The sequence below is a fragment of the Vombatus ursinus genome, unplaced genomic scaffold (assembly GCF_900497805.2).
Source record: "Vombatus ursinus unplaced genomic scaffold, bare-nosed wombat genome assembly UNPS02014789.1, whole genome shotgun sequence".
NCBI classification, from domain to species: Eukaryota; Metazoa; Chordata; class Mammalia; order Diprotodontia; family Vombatidae; genus Vombatus; species Vombatus ursinus.
Window position 1 is genome coordinate 15,687,847 of NW_020954567.1, and position 17,180 is coordinate 15,705,026.

The window sequence follows — 17,180 nt, forward strand, 5'->3', positions numbered from 1 at the left end:
CACACCACAGTTGGTTTAGCCATTGCTTAAGTGATGCCCATCTACTTTGTTTCTGGTTGTTTGCTACTACAAAAAGTGATGCTATAAATATTTTGTCATATATGAAGCCTTTCTTTTTATTTTTGTCAATGATCTCCTTGGTATATATGTCTAGCAATGGAATTTATGGGTCAAATGATATGGACATTTTGGTTACTTTTTTTTTTTGTTTACATAATGACAAATTGTTTTCTAGAATGGATGGACCAATTCGTAGCCCCACCCACAATGCACTAGTCTACTTGTCTCTCCACAGTTTCTCAAACATTGAATGCCTCCCTTTTGTCATCTTTGACAATTGGTTGAGTTTTAGGTAAAACCTTGTATATTTCTCATTTTAGTATTAATATACAATGTTCTTTCACAGAGACTAGGGAATACAGATTGGACCTGTTACTGGTATTAGGAACTCCCTAATGAAAACAAAAGAAAACACAAACAAACAAACAGACAAAAAAAACTCCTTCTACCAATGAAGTTTGACACCTCTGTAACTGATATTCTTAGAAAGTTAACTAGAATATTTAGAAGTTACTTATGCTTAAAATACTTAGTAGTGGTTTGTCTAGGGTCATACAGCCATTGTGTATCAGAGGTAGCTTTTGAATCCAGGTCTTCCTGGCTTTGTCACCAGCTCTGTATCACTAATCCCATGCTGCCTTTATTTTTTTTTTAAATGTGGCTGTTAATAGTTTGTGCTTCTTTTGAGAACTGCTTTCCCCCCTACCCTTCCATCATTATATATTGGCAAATGGCTTTTGCTTTTAAACATTTTTGTTAATTGCTTATCTATCTTAGATAATAGATCTTCACAAAAAGATATTTGATACAAAGTTTTTACCCCCAATCAATCATCTTCCTTCTCATCCTAATTGCTTTAATTTCATTCATTCAGAAACTTTTAAATTTCATGTAATCAAAAATATTTCATTTTTTGTGACTGCCTTTATTCTTTATTTGCTAAAGATTTATCTCCTCATCACAGTAGTGAAAGACACATGATCTGGTTCTCTTCTGTTTTGTTTATGGCATGTCTTTAATATTCAGGGCATGTGTTCACTTTGAGAGTATTCTGGCATATGGTGTAAGATGTTGGTGATTTCTGCCAGACTACTTTCCAGCAGTCCCAGAAATTCTTGTTAAATAGGGAGGGTTTTTCCCCTTAGGTAATTTATGTTTTCAGGTTTATTAAACACTTAAGTTTCTGAGTTTATTAAACACTAAGTTATTTCTGCGTCTTTTTCCTCTAGCCTGTTACATTGATATTTTTAACTCTCACCAAATAATTTTGATAACTGATATAATTTGAGGTCTACAAGTGATAGTCCCCTTTTATTCCTTTTTTTCTATTACATTCCTTCATATTCTAGATCTTTTTATTGCTCCAGAGGAATTTTGTGATTATTTTGTCTAGCTCAATGAAAGTTTCCTCTTGGTAGTTTGATATAGCACTGAATCTGTAATTAATTTTGGAGATAGTGTCATTTTGATTATATTGGCACAGCCTAGCCATGAGCACTGAATATTTCTCTAGTTATTTAAATTATTCTTTGTTACCTTAAGGGATAGTTTGCAATTATATTTCTTCATGTATTGAGTTTGCTTTGCTAAATTGACACTCAGATATTTTATATCTTTTGTAGTTATTTTGAATGGTGCTTCCTATTTGATTATTTCCTTCTGGAATTTATAATTACTAGCTATAGAAGCATTCATTTTTATGAGTTTCTTTAATAACTTGATACTTATATGAATTTATTAATTTTTAGCAATTACGTTCTTTGTTGATTTCCTAGGATTTCTTAAGTAAACCATCATGTCATCAACAAACAGGAATAGTTTTTTTCTTCTTTACTTATTTTTGTGGATTTAATTTCTTTCTCTTGTCTCATTGCTATTGCTATAATCTCTAGAACCATGTCAGGTTACATTAGGGAAATGTAAATTTTCCCAAAGTAAAAATGCTTTACTTCTAGGTAAACCATTGGGAATGGTTCTAGTATTTCCCTATTACATATAATGCTATCTTTTTGTTTTAGATGGGTAATTTTATCATATTTTTTGAAAAAAATCCTTCTATACTTATGTCAGAAATTAGTGCTGTACTTTGTCAAAGACTTTTCTGTATCTATTAATAAAATCATGTGATTTGGGTTTTTTTTAATATGAGTATAGTATGTTAAATTATCCCAGTTGTATAGAAGAGGAGACTGAAGCTTTGATAGGTTATGATCTGCCCACATTCAACAACTAATAAGTGGCAAAGTTAGGACTTGATTCCAGATCTTACAACTTCAAGTTTAGGACTCTTTGAATTCTGCCTTTAGTTTCTTTATATTTCAAAGAGCAATAAATCTGGAATCAAAAAGACCTAGATTTGATTCCCTCCACACACATTTACTAGCTGTGTGACCCTGGGCAAGTTACTTAACTTTTCTTAGCCTCAGTTTTCTGATTTGTAAAATGGGAGTAAATATAACATCAACTTCCTAAAGTTGATGTGAGGATCACTTGCTTCAACCTTTGTAATGTGAGGGAGTTGTACTCACTGACCTCTAATGGCCCTTCCACCTCTGAATTTATGCTCCTTTGAGCCTTTGAAATGAGAATATATGTGTAAAGAGCTTTGGGAAACTTAAAGCACTATTAGCTATTTCTTCAAGGCTCAACATAGATATTATCTCCTCTGTCTGGACTCTCCAATCATCCAAAATTTTAGTGTCTTCTCTCAACAAATATTTTTAGAGTTCATTGTCTGATCTCTCCTTTGTCTCCTTTACTCGTTATCTTGTATGCCATTTATTTTTATTCATATTACTAATCCTGTAGCCTCTGCCAAGGAAAGCTCCTTGTGGTCCAGGGCTATTTGGTTTTTGAGGTGTCTCCAGAGTCAAGCATAGTTCCTGTTCATGATAGGAACTTAATAAATATTTGTTGAGTTAAACTGAATTGACCATTCTGCCACTCTCCCACCTTCCAGTTCTGAATGTGAGCGAATCCTCAGCATCATCATTCTATTACCCTTTATTTTAGATCTTCAAGGAAATTAGGAACATTCCTTTTTCATCATGGAAGAAAAAAAAGTATCCTCCTAGCTCCATTTTTGATATTTTTTGCTGCCTTCATGAAGTACCCCTCTCCCTGCTTTCAGCTACATTCCCAGTGTCATAATTACTGGTAGGAAAAAAAAATTCATTTAACTTTGCTTAGCTAAAGAGTACCATATAAGAACATAAATAAGTCCGTAAATATGCCCCAGGGAACCCAATGCAGGTGTGTTCAGTGACTTTGTCTTATTCCTTGAATGAATACATGAATGAATAAAAAAGCACTTAGTAACACTTTGTCCTAAGAGCGATGTTAAGTGCAGAAAATTCAGATATAAAGAAGTAAGATAACCCTTGCCTTCAAAGAACTTACATTCTAATAGGGAGAGGCAATATATATGTAAAAGGAATGAAAGTCAGGGAGATGTTTTGAAAGTCATAGGTAGTAAGTTGAGCCACAGAGCAAATGATTAATGGGCTAAGAATAGTTGTATTGTTTCACATATTATTTCCAGAGGTAGAGGTGGTGAGAGGGGAAAGGAATAAGGGAATAAGCATTTATATAGCATTTACCATGTGCCAGACACTGTGGTAAGTGGTTTTAAAATGTTATCTTGTTAAAGACTCTGAGAGGTAGGTGCTGTTATTTTCCCTTTTTTAAAGTTGAGGAAACCAAGGCAAACAAGTTACATGACTTGCCTAGGGTCACACAACTAGTAAGTGTCTGAGGTTGAATTTAAACTCAGTTTTTCTTGACTCCTAGCCCAGCACTTTATTCACCATGCCACCTACCAACCTAGAAGAGGCTGCAGCAGTGTAAGATCAAGATGGTAGGAGAACAGTGGTAGATCTGAGTCTGGATAGATATAGCAAATTCTCATCAATCAAGAGTCCAGGGTTAGGGTAGATATGGAGAATGTTCATCATTCAAGATCCATGGTTCAGTATAGATATAGAGACCTTTCACCAGTCCAAAGCCCAGGATCAGGACAGATATAGAGAACACTAACCAATTAAGAACCAAGAGCCAGGGTAGATATGGAAAACTCTTACCAATAAGCAGTCCAAGGCCTCAGAGGAGGGTCCAGAGTGTCTAGTCTGAGATGTAGACCAGGATGAGAAGGTATGATGGTATGAGCAAGGTCAGTTCCTTGACTGATACATATCTAGTAATGTCATAGAATCACAGAATCTCTGATTTAGAAGGAGTCTCAGAAAATCCAGTGACCTGTTGGACAATTTCAACTGGATATGTTCTAGACATCTCAAACAAAACATGTCCAAAATAATTCACCTCTCCCAAACCCATCTCTCTTTCTATGTTCCATATATAGACTTGGATTTGCAGATGATAGTCACCATTGATTCTTAACTATCCTTTAACTCCTGTCCTCCATCCAATTAATTGCCAAATCTTATCAATTCTGCTTCCTTGCCATCTCTCACATCTGTTCCCTTCCCTCCAGAACTCAGCCTCTACCCTATTGCAGGCTCTCATCATATCTTGCCTGGCCTGTTGTTGGAGTCTTTTAATTAGTCTTACTTCTTCCATTCTCTGCTTTCTCTAATTCATCCTCCACGAAGCTGGAAAATTGACGTTCCAAAATCACAGATCTGATCATGTTGTTTCCCTATGTACAAAGCTCTAACTTGACTCCACTTGACTCCTAGAATCAAATACAAATTTGTTTCCAACCTGTTCTTTATAGATTGATTTCACATTACCTCCATTCCTAAACTCTAAATTCTAATTCCAGTCCAACTGACCTACTGAACTCACTGTTTCCCCAGCATGGCCTTCTAGCCGCCATACTTTTGCACATACTACCCCTTTGCAGGTCCAGAATGCACACCTTCCTTATCTTCATCTCGTAGATTTCATTGATTCTTTTAAGGCTCAATTTAAACGCTACCACCTCCTACAAAATATCTTTCCTGATCCCCCAGTTAGAATCTCTCCCTTTGCATTTATTTTGAATATGTTTTACCTTTGCTTATCTCCATACGTAGTTTCCCCTTACAAAATACAAGCTTAGGGAGTATTTAATTTTGCCTTGGTACCTCCAGCTCTTAGCATAGGGCATTTTTCCCTGTTAGGAGTTTAATAACTGCTTGTTGAATGAATTAAGTCTTTTTGACACCATATCTTACATTTAGCCTCCACTTATAGACCTCCATTTTCTTTGTGACCCTGCTAGCTCCAGCAGCAATTCTTTCCACTATCAGAAAGATACAACTAGATTTTGGGAAGAGGGTGGAGTGACACAGTCAAGAATATATGCACAGGGGCAGCTAGGTGGCAATCAGGAGAACCTGAGTTCAAATGTGGCCTCAGATACTTACTAGTTGTGTGACCCTGGGCAAGTCACTTAACTCTGATTGTCTCAAAAAAAAAAGCATGCACAAATATATTGGCACTCTACAGACATCCTGAACCTATGCATGGAGAGAATCTGTATCCTTCCCCAGGAAGGCTCCATGGCAGCATGGTCTCCATAGGATGATAGCGTCATTCACTATGAACTAGAAGGGACCTCAGGGACCATGTAGTTCAATCCCCACATTTTACAGATGAGGAAAATGGAAGCTTGTAAGTGACTGACCCAAAGTCACACAGGCTGAGGAGCTGGTAGAGCTGGGCTATAAACATAAGCTAGCCCTCTTTTCTTTATTTTCTATTCTTTTTCTGACATCAAAGTACTCTTCCTAATCATCTATTCAATAAACACCAATGACTCCCGATTACCTCCAGGATCAAACATAAAGTACTAGCTTTTAAAGCCTTTTGTTACCTGTCCCATTCCTCCTTTTCCATTCTTCTTACCTTACTATTTATTGTCCTTGTTATTCCTGAAACAAGTTGCTCCATCTCCCAACTGCAGCATGGAATGCTATTTCTATTCATCTGTCTCTTGCCTTCCATTATTTCCTTCATATTTCAGCTAAAATCCCACCTTATTCAAGAAGTCTTTCCCTATCCCTTTAATCTTAATCATTTCCTTCTGAGATGACCTTCAATTTATCTTGAATGTATCTTGCCTATACCTATGTTGTCTCCTCAATAGATTAAGCTATGTATTTGCCTTTCTTTGTATCCCCAGAACTTGGGACAGTGTTTAGCACATAGTAGGTACTTAATAATATCACAATAATTTTGTGAAAATCAAAAATTTATGAGACAGCATTCTCTGAGCAATTTTCCCCCTCACTGGTATATTCCCCCAGGGACTACACCCAGATGTAGAAAAGAGGTAAGAAGGCTACTGGCTCTTGTAAGCATGTCTCATTTGCATATGTTTTATATTTGATTTGCATATATACATGCACAGCCTATACCATCTATTCTCAGGTAGTTTACAAGTTAAAAAATTACTTCTTCTACGTCACAGGTTGGCATCTCTCAATTATTTTTTCTTTTTTTCCATTACTTTTCACCTGCTTACAAACACCACATCAGTTATTGACCCCCACCAGTGTGTAACAGAGGATGATTTTAGGGCAGAGAAGGGTCACAGGGCAGAATCCTGCCTTGGACAAGGAAGTTGTTATTGGAACTTTGGGTCCTTTCCTAAGCAGTGGGTTTGGAATTCTGGAACTGCCATTCAGGTGAGCAAATGAGCATGGGGGAGATATGATTCTTTGCCTTGTCCTTAGTCCTCAGACATTCACTTTTCCCACCACAAGGCCAGGGCATGTGAGGGCCATTTGTTGATACAGCTTTGCTGGCTGAGAAAGTAGGTGCTTGAATCACTCCGTCAGCCTCAAATTTGGATTAAACATTTACATTTGCAAGCACCCTGCTGAGGAGAGATCCAATTATTTACTATACACTGTGTAAACTGATTAAATCTTGGTTTACTCCAGTTTACATAGCAGGCCATGGATTAGGTAATCAGATGCTTGGAAGTTGGGTGTAAATCACTGTCACAAGCTGTTTAGGTTTACCTTATGAACTATGTAAGCCTCATTCCTCTGTCAATGTAGCGATTCCAGGGCTTTAGAAATGGAGCCTTAAAGGTCCCTCTGAACATCTAAGCGCAAGAGATGAAACTAAGCAAGCCCAGGAGAACAAATACAAGTCATATTGTAGAGCTCAAAGCTCTTCCAGGCTTTTTGTTTCTTTAAAAAAAAGTCATAGCTATAGCCATGTCTTCCAAGAGCAAATCTTACAGACTTACAATATTTTGGAGTTGGAAGGACCTCAGAGGCAGGGTAGTTCAAACTGTACTTTATTCAGAATTTCCTCTGCCTTATGCCCGACAAGTGGCCATCGAGTTTTTGTTCACAAACCTCCAATGACGAAAAACCCACTAGATCTAATTGTTTCACATATTGAGTCTAAATCTTTCTGTTTTTCCTCTCCAGCTGCTAGACTGCCTCTCAATACCATCCCTTCAAGGTCACTATGCACCAGCTCTGTTTACTTATATGTTGTCTTCTATTTGGAATATAAGCTTCTTGAGTTCAGGGACCATTTTTGCCTTTCTTTGTATCCTCAGTGCTTAATGTAGTGCTTGGCACATAGTAGGCACTTAATAACTGAATGTTGACTAAATCTGTCTCTGGTCAACTTCTACCTACTGCTTCTAGTTCTTCCTTTTGGATTAAGTAGAATAAGTCTAATTTGTTTTCAGATAATAGCCTGTTTTCTATCCTGCTTCTTCTCACATTCAACAAAGAATAATAGATGATTTTTTAAAGGCACAGGATTCAATTGCCTCTAAGATCTTATTTGTCTGAGCCTTGTTGCTTCGGAGAAACTATACCTATTCTTTCTCAATGAAACATACATATATACAAGCATTTGAGGTATACATACATGTATATGTATATGTATATGTATATGTACATGTATTTATTCCTCACTAACCATAGGTATCCCACAAGGCTCTGCCCTGGGCTCTCTCTGAATTTCCCTCTATACCATTTCACTTTATGATCTCATCACCTCCCACAGATTTAATTATCATCTGTGTGCTCACATTTCTCTAATCTATCTATCCTGCCCTAACCTCTCTGTTGACCTCCAGTCTCATATTTCTAACTATCTCTCAGATATCTCAAACTGGATGTCCAGGAGACATCTTAAACTCAATATGTCCAAAACTGAACTCATTATCGTTCACCCTAAACCTTCCCTTTTTCCAAAATTCCCTATTACTCTTGAGGGTACCACTATTGTCCCACTTCCCTAGGCTCACAGCCTAGTCATCCTCAACTTCTCACTATCACTCCTCAAATTAAATCTGTTGCCAAGGTCTGTCAATTATACCTTTGTACCATCTCTCAGGTGTGCCCCCTTCTCTCCTCTGATGCTGCCTCCACCCTTCAGCTTGGACGATTGCAGTAGCTTGTTGGCTGGTCTGCCTGCCTCAAGTTTCTCTCTACTCCAATCCATCTCTCATTTGGCCACCAAAGTGATTTTCCTAAAGTGCAGGTCTGATCTTGTCAATCACTACTCAATAAACCCCAATGACTCCCTATCACCTCGAGAATCAAGTACAAAATCCTCTGTTTGGCTTTCAAAGACCTTTATAACCAACTCCCCTGACCTTCCCAGTCTTCTTATACTTTACTGCTGGACATATACTTTTTTTTTTTTTTTGGTTAGGGAATGGGGTTAAGTGACTTGCCCAGGGTCACACAGCTAGTAAGTGTTATGTGTCTGAGGCCGGATTTGAACTCAGGTCCTCCTGAATCCAGGGCTGGTGCTCTATCCACTGCACCACCTAGCTGCTCCTGGACATGTACTTTTTGATCCAATGACATCTTCCTGGCTGTTCCACAAGTAAGAAACTCCATCTCTCAGCTCTGGGCATTTTGTCTGGCGTCCCTCACGTCTGAATACTCTCTCTCTTCATCCCTGCCTTCTGGCTTCTCTGGTTTCCTTCAAGTCCACACTAAAGTCCCACCTTCTACAGGAAGCTTTCCCAATTCCTCTTAATTCTATTGCCTTTCCTCTTTTAATTGTTTCCTATTAATTCTATATATAGCTTGTTTGTACCTATTTGTTTGCTGCATTTCCCATTAGATTGTGAACTCCTTGAGGGAAGGGACAATCGTATGACTCTTATGACTGTATACCCAGTGCTTAGCACAGTGCATGGCACATAGGCCCTTAGTAAATGCTTATTGAATGGTTATTTATTTATGTATGGAAGGAAACAAGCATTTATTGAACATCTATTATGAACCAGTCACTGTTCTAGGCACTTTAAAAATATCATCTCCTACAATCTTCACAACAACTCTGGAAAGTAAGTGCTAATATTACCCTCATTTTCCAATTTAGAAAACTGAGAAATATCTATCTGCATGTGTATGTGCATGTATATGTATACACATATAAAAACACACACACACACATATTCATGTGTATATGATCTGGAAGGCACGTCAATGCTCATGTAGTCCAACTCTTACCTAAAAGAGGATTTCCTCTGCTATGCCTGGCAAGGAGTCTTTCTGCCTTTGCTTGAAGACTCCCAGTGATCCCATTTCATTGGGAGTGCTCTAATTAGGGAGTCTTTTCCTCACATTGAGTCTCAGATGTTCTTTACAATTTGCTCCTATTTTTCCTTCTTCTTACCTCCAAGATTGAGCAGAAGTCAAATGTGGCAGTCCCTCGAACACCTGAATGTAGTTATTATTAGCCTCCTTGAGTCTTGTCTTCCCCAATTCCTTTAGCTGATCCTCATTAGGCATAACCTGGACTAACGACATCACCATCTTCTAAATCAAAGTGTCTTAGCCTGGGGTCCACAGATGTCTAAGGGATCTGTGCATACATTTCATGTGGTCCATGAACTTGGATGGGAAATATACCTTTATTTTTAATTATTTCAAACTGAAATTTGGCATTTCCTTTAATTCTATAAAAAATATTATTCTGAGAAACAGTCTATAAGTTTCAACAGACTGATTCCTAATACGTCCCTTGACTCAAAAATGGTTAAGAACCTTTAGTCTAGATGATTTTCATTTTATTAATATGTTCTCTAAAATTTGTCAGACAGGTACTACCATTTCAGAATATTGTATTTTATTTACTTACTTGCTCATTCCCTATTCCTTATGTTAGGTAACCTGAGTTACAAATGTACTGTACAGGGAGAGCAGGGGTAGGAATTCTTCCCCAAGCTAGAAATAATGAGGCCTCTGCTCAATCTACTTCTCCCAGCCTACAGACTCCATTTTAAAAAATTTATTCATTATTCATTAAAAAATTAAAAAAAAAACATTTATTGGATACACATTATATAGTCAAGATGGCATGTCTTTAGTCATCTTCAGAAACAAAGGATGAACAATAACTATAACCACCATTTTACTAGTTATTAAGACAGAGCTGAATTCTAGTTCTAGCTTGGTAGTAACTTTTGATTAAGCAAATTTTGCTTAATTCTTCAGAAAGGTACTCACTTCTACTTAAGTAATTCTACTTAATCACACTTAATTCTACAGAAAGAGATACTTGGACTAGATGATATATAGTCCTTTTTTCAGTTTGATGGACAATGATAAATAAGAAATGATCTCTGTCTTAAAGGAGAAAGTGTGATTCGGTGAAAAGAATCTTGTATGTGAATTCAGGGGAATCTTGGCTCAAATCCTGATTTTTATATTTATTAGTTGTACAACCCTGAGCAAGCCATTTAAATTTTCAGAGCCCCAATTTGCACATATATAAGATGGAGGTAATAATACATGCACTACTTACAGAGCGTTTTTGTCAGGAAAATTTTAACATGCTGTATTAGGATGAACTATTTATTATTAGAAAAAAATGAAAGGCATATGAATGACAATAATGCCTCCTCCTCCTTCTTTTCCTCCTCCTCCTCCTCCTCCTCCTACTCCTCCTCCTCCTTCTTCTTCTGGAGAGTAATATGATCAGAATTGCACATTAGGGAGATTAAATTTGGTTGTAGTTATATATGATATTTGGCATAAAGACTGGACCCGTGATTTAATTGATATAGGGAGCCCCAGAATAGGGAAACTCCCATCAACATAGTTTGACACTTTTGCTGTAATTGTAATTTCATATTTTATTTTAAAAATGTGTAATAATCTACTGTTCTATCTTTTTTTCTTATGTTCTGAATATATAGCAGTTGCTTCAAGCTTAGAGGGATTAAAACTAAGAAATCATTACAACACAGTGAAGGTTTCTGCTAAATAAAATAATGACACAAAGTCATAACTGTACTCTAGATATGTAGCAAAAGCAAATGGAGACTAAGTGAAAGAAAGACATTCAGGAAGCTAAGCCAAGTTTCTGCCTCTATTTGGAAGTATCTTGGAACAACAGATCTTGGACATTTGTTCAGGGATAAAATATAAAATAACAATAATAGTAATATAAATTTCTATAGCAATCTAAGACTTATAAGGAGGCAGCATGTTATTGTGATAGAGAATTGGACCCCAACTCATAAAGATGTAGGTTCAAATCCCACCCTGATACATACTAACTGTAATCCTGGACAAGTCACTTAACCCCTTGGTGTCCCCAGGCACCTTCTACTGCTACAAATTACAGATGGGATTGTTGCTCCAAACAGATAGAGTTTCCACAATAGGGACCTCCCCACATTGAGGAAATTACAGGATGGGATACCTTCCTCACAATTCTTCAAGGTTGGTCATGTGAATATTTGCTAAGAAAACTGAGTTATAAAGAAGTGAATTGCCAAAAGTTCTGGGACTTGAATCCAAATTTTGTAATTTCAAGTCTAGCTCTTTTCTATTATACTACATTGCTGAGAAAATTAGATGTAAAGTGACTTTCCAAGGTAGGGAAAAAATGAAGCACTGAGCCATCAAATGGAGGGAACCTCAGCACTCTTCCAAAGTGGTAGAGAACTAAATGCTGAAGACTTCAGCCAAGAGAATCATCACAAAGGGAACTTCAACTTCATGTTAAAATTCAACACCATAGAAAGAGCACTAGGTTTGACAACAGAGGATTTGGGTTCAGTCTTTGCTCTGCCATTGACCTGTGGGACCTTGGTCAAATCATTTAACCTCTAAGGGTTTCAATTTTCTCATTTGTAAAATGTGGGGGGTTGGCATAGATGACATCTAATGTCCCTTCCATCTCTCAGTCAACGATCTATATGTAAATACTAATGAAACAAAAGTAGGCCTGCCTCATGAGGTGGCAGAGACCTTAATTTCAACTCTTTGAATAGCTAAATGAGTTGGCCACAACATACAGGAGTCGGCCGTTCTTGAAAGGAATGTGTACTTGGGTAATGAAGTCTTCCAGAAAATACATCATAGACAGAATGGGAATGGTAGTTCTCCAAGATATGTGTCCTATGGGAATAAGTCAATCAGCAGGATTCTATTTCATAATTTTGTCACCTACAGTAGGTTTAAGCTTTTATTTACCCACCCAAATGAGAGAAACAAATTCCATCTGGTCTAGTGAATGTTATAAATCTATTAGATACCATATACAACTGGACTTAGAATGCTATCTGTCTTTCTAAGGCTAATTGATTTGCAATAATAAAGTATAGCCAAGCCTATAACTTTAAATATTCAGAAGAACAGGTACACCATCCAATGCAAGAATTAGGGGTAGATGGAAATCATCCATAGAGTTCTTGCTCCATTTCTCCATACGGTTCTTATTAATAATACCCACTCTTGTTCATCACTCCTCCATCCCTTTATTAGCCTAACTTTTTAATCGAACTTTAACAAATGTATTTGGCTTATACTTTGACAAAAGGTATCCTATTTTGGCCTTACTCAGTTTTTCTGTTTGTTTTCTTCTTTCTTTCCCCTCCATGGTTACCTTTTTCTCATTGGCTTTTATCTTTCTGTCAGAGGGCAAATTCAGCAGGCTTACTTTGCCTCGCTTTCTTCTTGTTTCTGCTGATTGCTACACAATTAACTTAATTTCAGAATTATTCTACCTTTTCCAGCTCACTAAGATGGGCCTCTCTGCAGCAAGTTATTTAGTTAGGTTGCCACCTATGAGGTGTTGTCACATTTTATAACAATTTCCTCCAGGCTAATTAGCAGCAGCACCAGCTGTTCTCCCTGACTTTCCTCACTGTATTAGTTATTTCAAAGTGTATGTGTCTGAGGATGTTGGAGAAAAGAAGACAGATTTATATAGAGAATACCCTTCGTCTTCCATGTTGGCTACTTGATTAGGCACCTTGAGGGTGTAACTTACAGGCAGCTGTCACTAACTCCTTCCTACAAACATTTATTGACTACTCATTCTGTTCAAGGTATTGTGGTAGCTGCTTGGGGATACACAAATGGAAAAAAATAAAAAGATAGTCCCTGCTTTTAAATGAAGTTCTTGTTTAGAAGGTTAACACCAATAGTAAAGACAAAACTATGGAATTTCCCTCACGGATCTGTGATTTGGGTGTTCCTCCAACTATGCAGGATACAAACCATTCCTGTACACTTATTTTTTTGTGACTCTTGTCCTGTCCTGCCATATGTTGGCCACAGGCAGTCCACTCAACAGGATTAAGAACTTTCTTTCTCCTGACATTATAAAGATACCAGTGGAGCTCTCTGTCTCTAATGACTCTCCCTCATCCTCTGGAATCCCTTTAGGAGATAACAAATCTTCATTAATGACCCCAAGATTCTCCCAGAAACAAAGGAAAGCCTGTATTTTTAATGTCAGCATTCTATCTGTGTTGTTGTGTGGCAATGGCATGGGGTAGGTACAACAGTCTCCAAAGAATTGAAATGAATACCTCAAATGGGCAAAGAATGTGAACAAATAGTTCTCAAGAGAAGAATTGCTAACTATTAACAGCCAGATGAGAAAAAAAATGCTCCGTCACTAGTAATAGAAATATAAATCGGAAACATCCCTTAGGTTTCACTGTCCATCCAGCAAATTGGCAAAGATGGCAGAAGATGGGAATAGTTAATGTTGAAAGGTCATAGAAAGAAAGACACACTAATACATTGTTGGTGGAACTGTTAATAGGTACAGACTTTCTGGAAAGCAATTTGGAATTATATAAAGAGAGTGATTAAAAATTAAATGGTCTATACCCTTTGACCTAGATATTTCACTGCTTTCCCAAGGAGGTCAGTAACAAAAAGAAAGGCTCCATATACAAGAAAATATTTTTAAAAAGATCTTTTTTTGTGGTGGCAAAGAATTAAAAACAAAGTACATACCTATTGATTAGCTAAACAAATTGTGGTACATAAATGTTATGGAATATTACAGTGTTGTAAGAAACAACAAATATAATGAACATGGAGAAGCAAACAGATGTAAACTGAACTAAGAAAACAATATATACAGTGCCTACAATGATATAAATGGAAAGAACAACAATTAGAAAATATTTGAACCAACTGTTGTGAAATTATAATGACCAAGTTTTGCCTCAAAGAAGACAGATGGGGAAATATCTCTCTTCTCTTCTTTGTATAGGATGGGAGTCCAGAGGTACAGAATGCTGCATGTAACATCAGACTTTTTTGATGCGATCATTAGTTTTTTTTAGTTTTCTTCCTTTTTTGTTCTTTGTTTAAAAAAAAAAGATGGCTCTTAGGAAAGGAGGGGAAAGGAGAGGATACAGGGGGAAGTAGAAGTAATATAAACACAAAAGGTATAAATAAAAAAATTATGAAGAAAATGAATGTCAAAGAGGGGGCTATGGGGAAAACAAAAATTAGAAAATGACTAAGTTCATAGGAAAGATCAAACGCAGTGTGTGTGTGTGTCTGTGTGTGTGTCTGTGTGTGTGTGTGTGTGTTCGCACACTTGTATGCGTTGGCACAGCAACATCAATTCCAGGCAAAGGGAATCTCTTGCACAGTGTACAAGGGATGGAGGTGGGGCAGGGAGAAGGAAGGCTATACTACTAAGAATCTATATGACCTAGGGCAAGTAATTCCAACTCTCAGATTCTATCTCAGTTTCCTCATTCATAAAACAAAGTGATTAAGCCAGTTTTAATGCTTTATAATTCTACATTTAAATTTAATTTGAGGTCATGTGACATAGTGGTAGAGAGAGTTAGCCTTCTGAATCAGGAAGTCCTAACTTCAAGTCTCATGTTAAAGACACATGGAGGTTGTGTCACTATGAACAAGTTTCTTAACCTCTCAGCACTCTGCCTTACTCTCTCTAAAGCTCTAAGTTGCAGAGAAATCATTGACCATTGTTACAAGGAGTTACTTCATCTGAGAGTTCCCTGAGCCATTGAAATTATATGTCTGACCCCTAAATTTCTGTTCTAAATCACAAAAATTACGGAGAAATTATGTTATAAGAAAATTAGTACTCCACACCAATAACAGAAACATCAACATGATCATATTTTAGTCATGAACTTATAAAGGATCCTTTCCTAAAGCCCTAACGAAGCCTTAATCAATCTCTAGTCTTCCTGGGCCTCACCCTTCTGAAGAGCAATGATGGTTTGATTCTCTTTCTCTTTGAAGGTTGTAACCCATTCACTCCTAAGGGAAATAAATATCTCTTGAATCATGGGCAATCAGAGATTTCCAAAGTCTGGCTAGTTAGAATAACCGTTAGCAGTAGATCTAAAGGTTACATAGGAGGATCATCAATGGGACCTTGGAAGTCATTCAGTCCACCATCTTCGTCTTACAGATAACCAAGGCTGGGAAAACTGAAGTGAGTTGCCCAAGGTCACACAGGTAGGAAGAGGTGGCACCAAGACATGAACCTTGGACCTCTGACACCAAATTCAGCCTTCTTTCTACGGGAACGTGTTTCCTCCACTTTTAAGCCAGAGCTACTCTTTCTAGGCACCTATAGAAAATCATCATCACAGATGCTTGGCTCTCAGAAATTTTTCTCTCCAATCAACCAACCAACAAACAAGCATTTATTAAGTGCTTATTATGTGCCAGACACAGTGCTAAAGTTCTAGAGATACAAAGAGAAACAAATACATAGTCCTGCCCTCAGGGAGTTCATATTCTAATGAGGAGGAAACAAACAAACAAACAAACAACAACAACAACAACAACAACAACAAAAACTATGTACATACAAGATATAGAGAGTAGAAGGAAGGTAATCTCAGAGAAAAGTAGGGATGAGGGGGTGGGACTTTAGAGGCAGAAGTGAGGAGGAAGAGTATTCCAGGCATGAGGGACAGCAGGTATAAAGACATGGAGTCAAGAAATAGTGTGTCATATGTAAGGAAGGCCAGTGTCATGGGATCATAGAGTATGTGGAGAGTAGTAAAATATAACAAGTCTGGAAAAGTAAGAAAGGGTCAGTTTATGAGGGGCTTTAAATGCCAAGCAGAGGATTTTATATTTCATTCTGAAGATCAGGACACTTTACATTCTATTCAAGACACCTTCAAACTGTCCAGTGCTGTGAGGATCTCTTTAGTTGGTATATGATAGGGAATACTCCTCCAGCTGTTTGCCTGTTTGGCCAGAACTATACTCACTACATTCTTTTCACTACCTGGTTTCCCTTGACCGTGCCTCAGAAAAACAACATTGAAGCTGGCAGACTAGAGCTGGTATTCAAGGTGGGAGTTGCCCAGGATCAGCCACTAGAAGAAAAAAAAAGTACATTTTACTTGCCTATAAAACAGACACACACACATCAAAAACAGAGTTCATTAAAAAAAAAAAAAAACCCTGAAACTTCTCTCCCCCTCCTCAACTCAGACTCCAACTGTCTGCTTTCCCTAATTCTGCCTTCTACTGGCCAAATGGTCCAAGTACTACAGTAGATTCAAGTAGACCATGAAAGAGGAAGAAAGGTGAATGTGGGGAAAATGAGTTGGAAATGAAACAGTCAGCAAGATGGAGCTGGAAATACTTCAAAAAATTTGCAGTGGGCAAATGAGGACAAGCTAGTCTGGGAGCAAAAGGATGGGGGCATGAAATGAATAGCATTACGTAGACTTTGAGACAGCTTCACTCTTCTCAAACTTTAGTTTAAGCCTTTATGACAGAACTAAACCCTTCTTTCCTTCCTTCCTCCCTCCCTCCCTCCCTCCATTCCTTCCTTCCTTCCTTCCTTCTTTCCTTCCTTCCTTCCTTCCTTTCTTCCTTCCTTCCTTCCTTCCTTCCTTCCTTCCTTCCTTC

General features: G+C 37.5%; 1 protein-coding gene across 1 annotated transcript in view; it reads left to right on the forward strand.

Annotated features, from left to right (window-relative positions):
* PAPPA2 (pappalysin 2) overlaps positions 1 to 17,180 on the forward strand; it is a 326,265-nt gene that overhangs the window by 208,480 nt on the left and 100,605 nt on the right.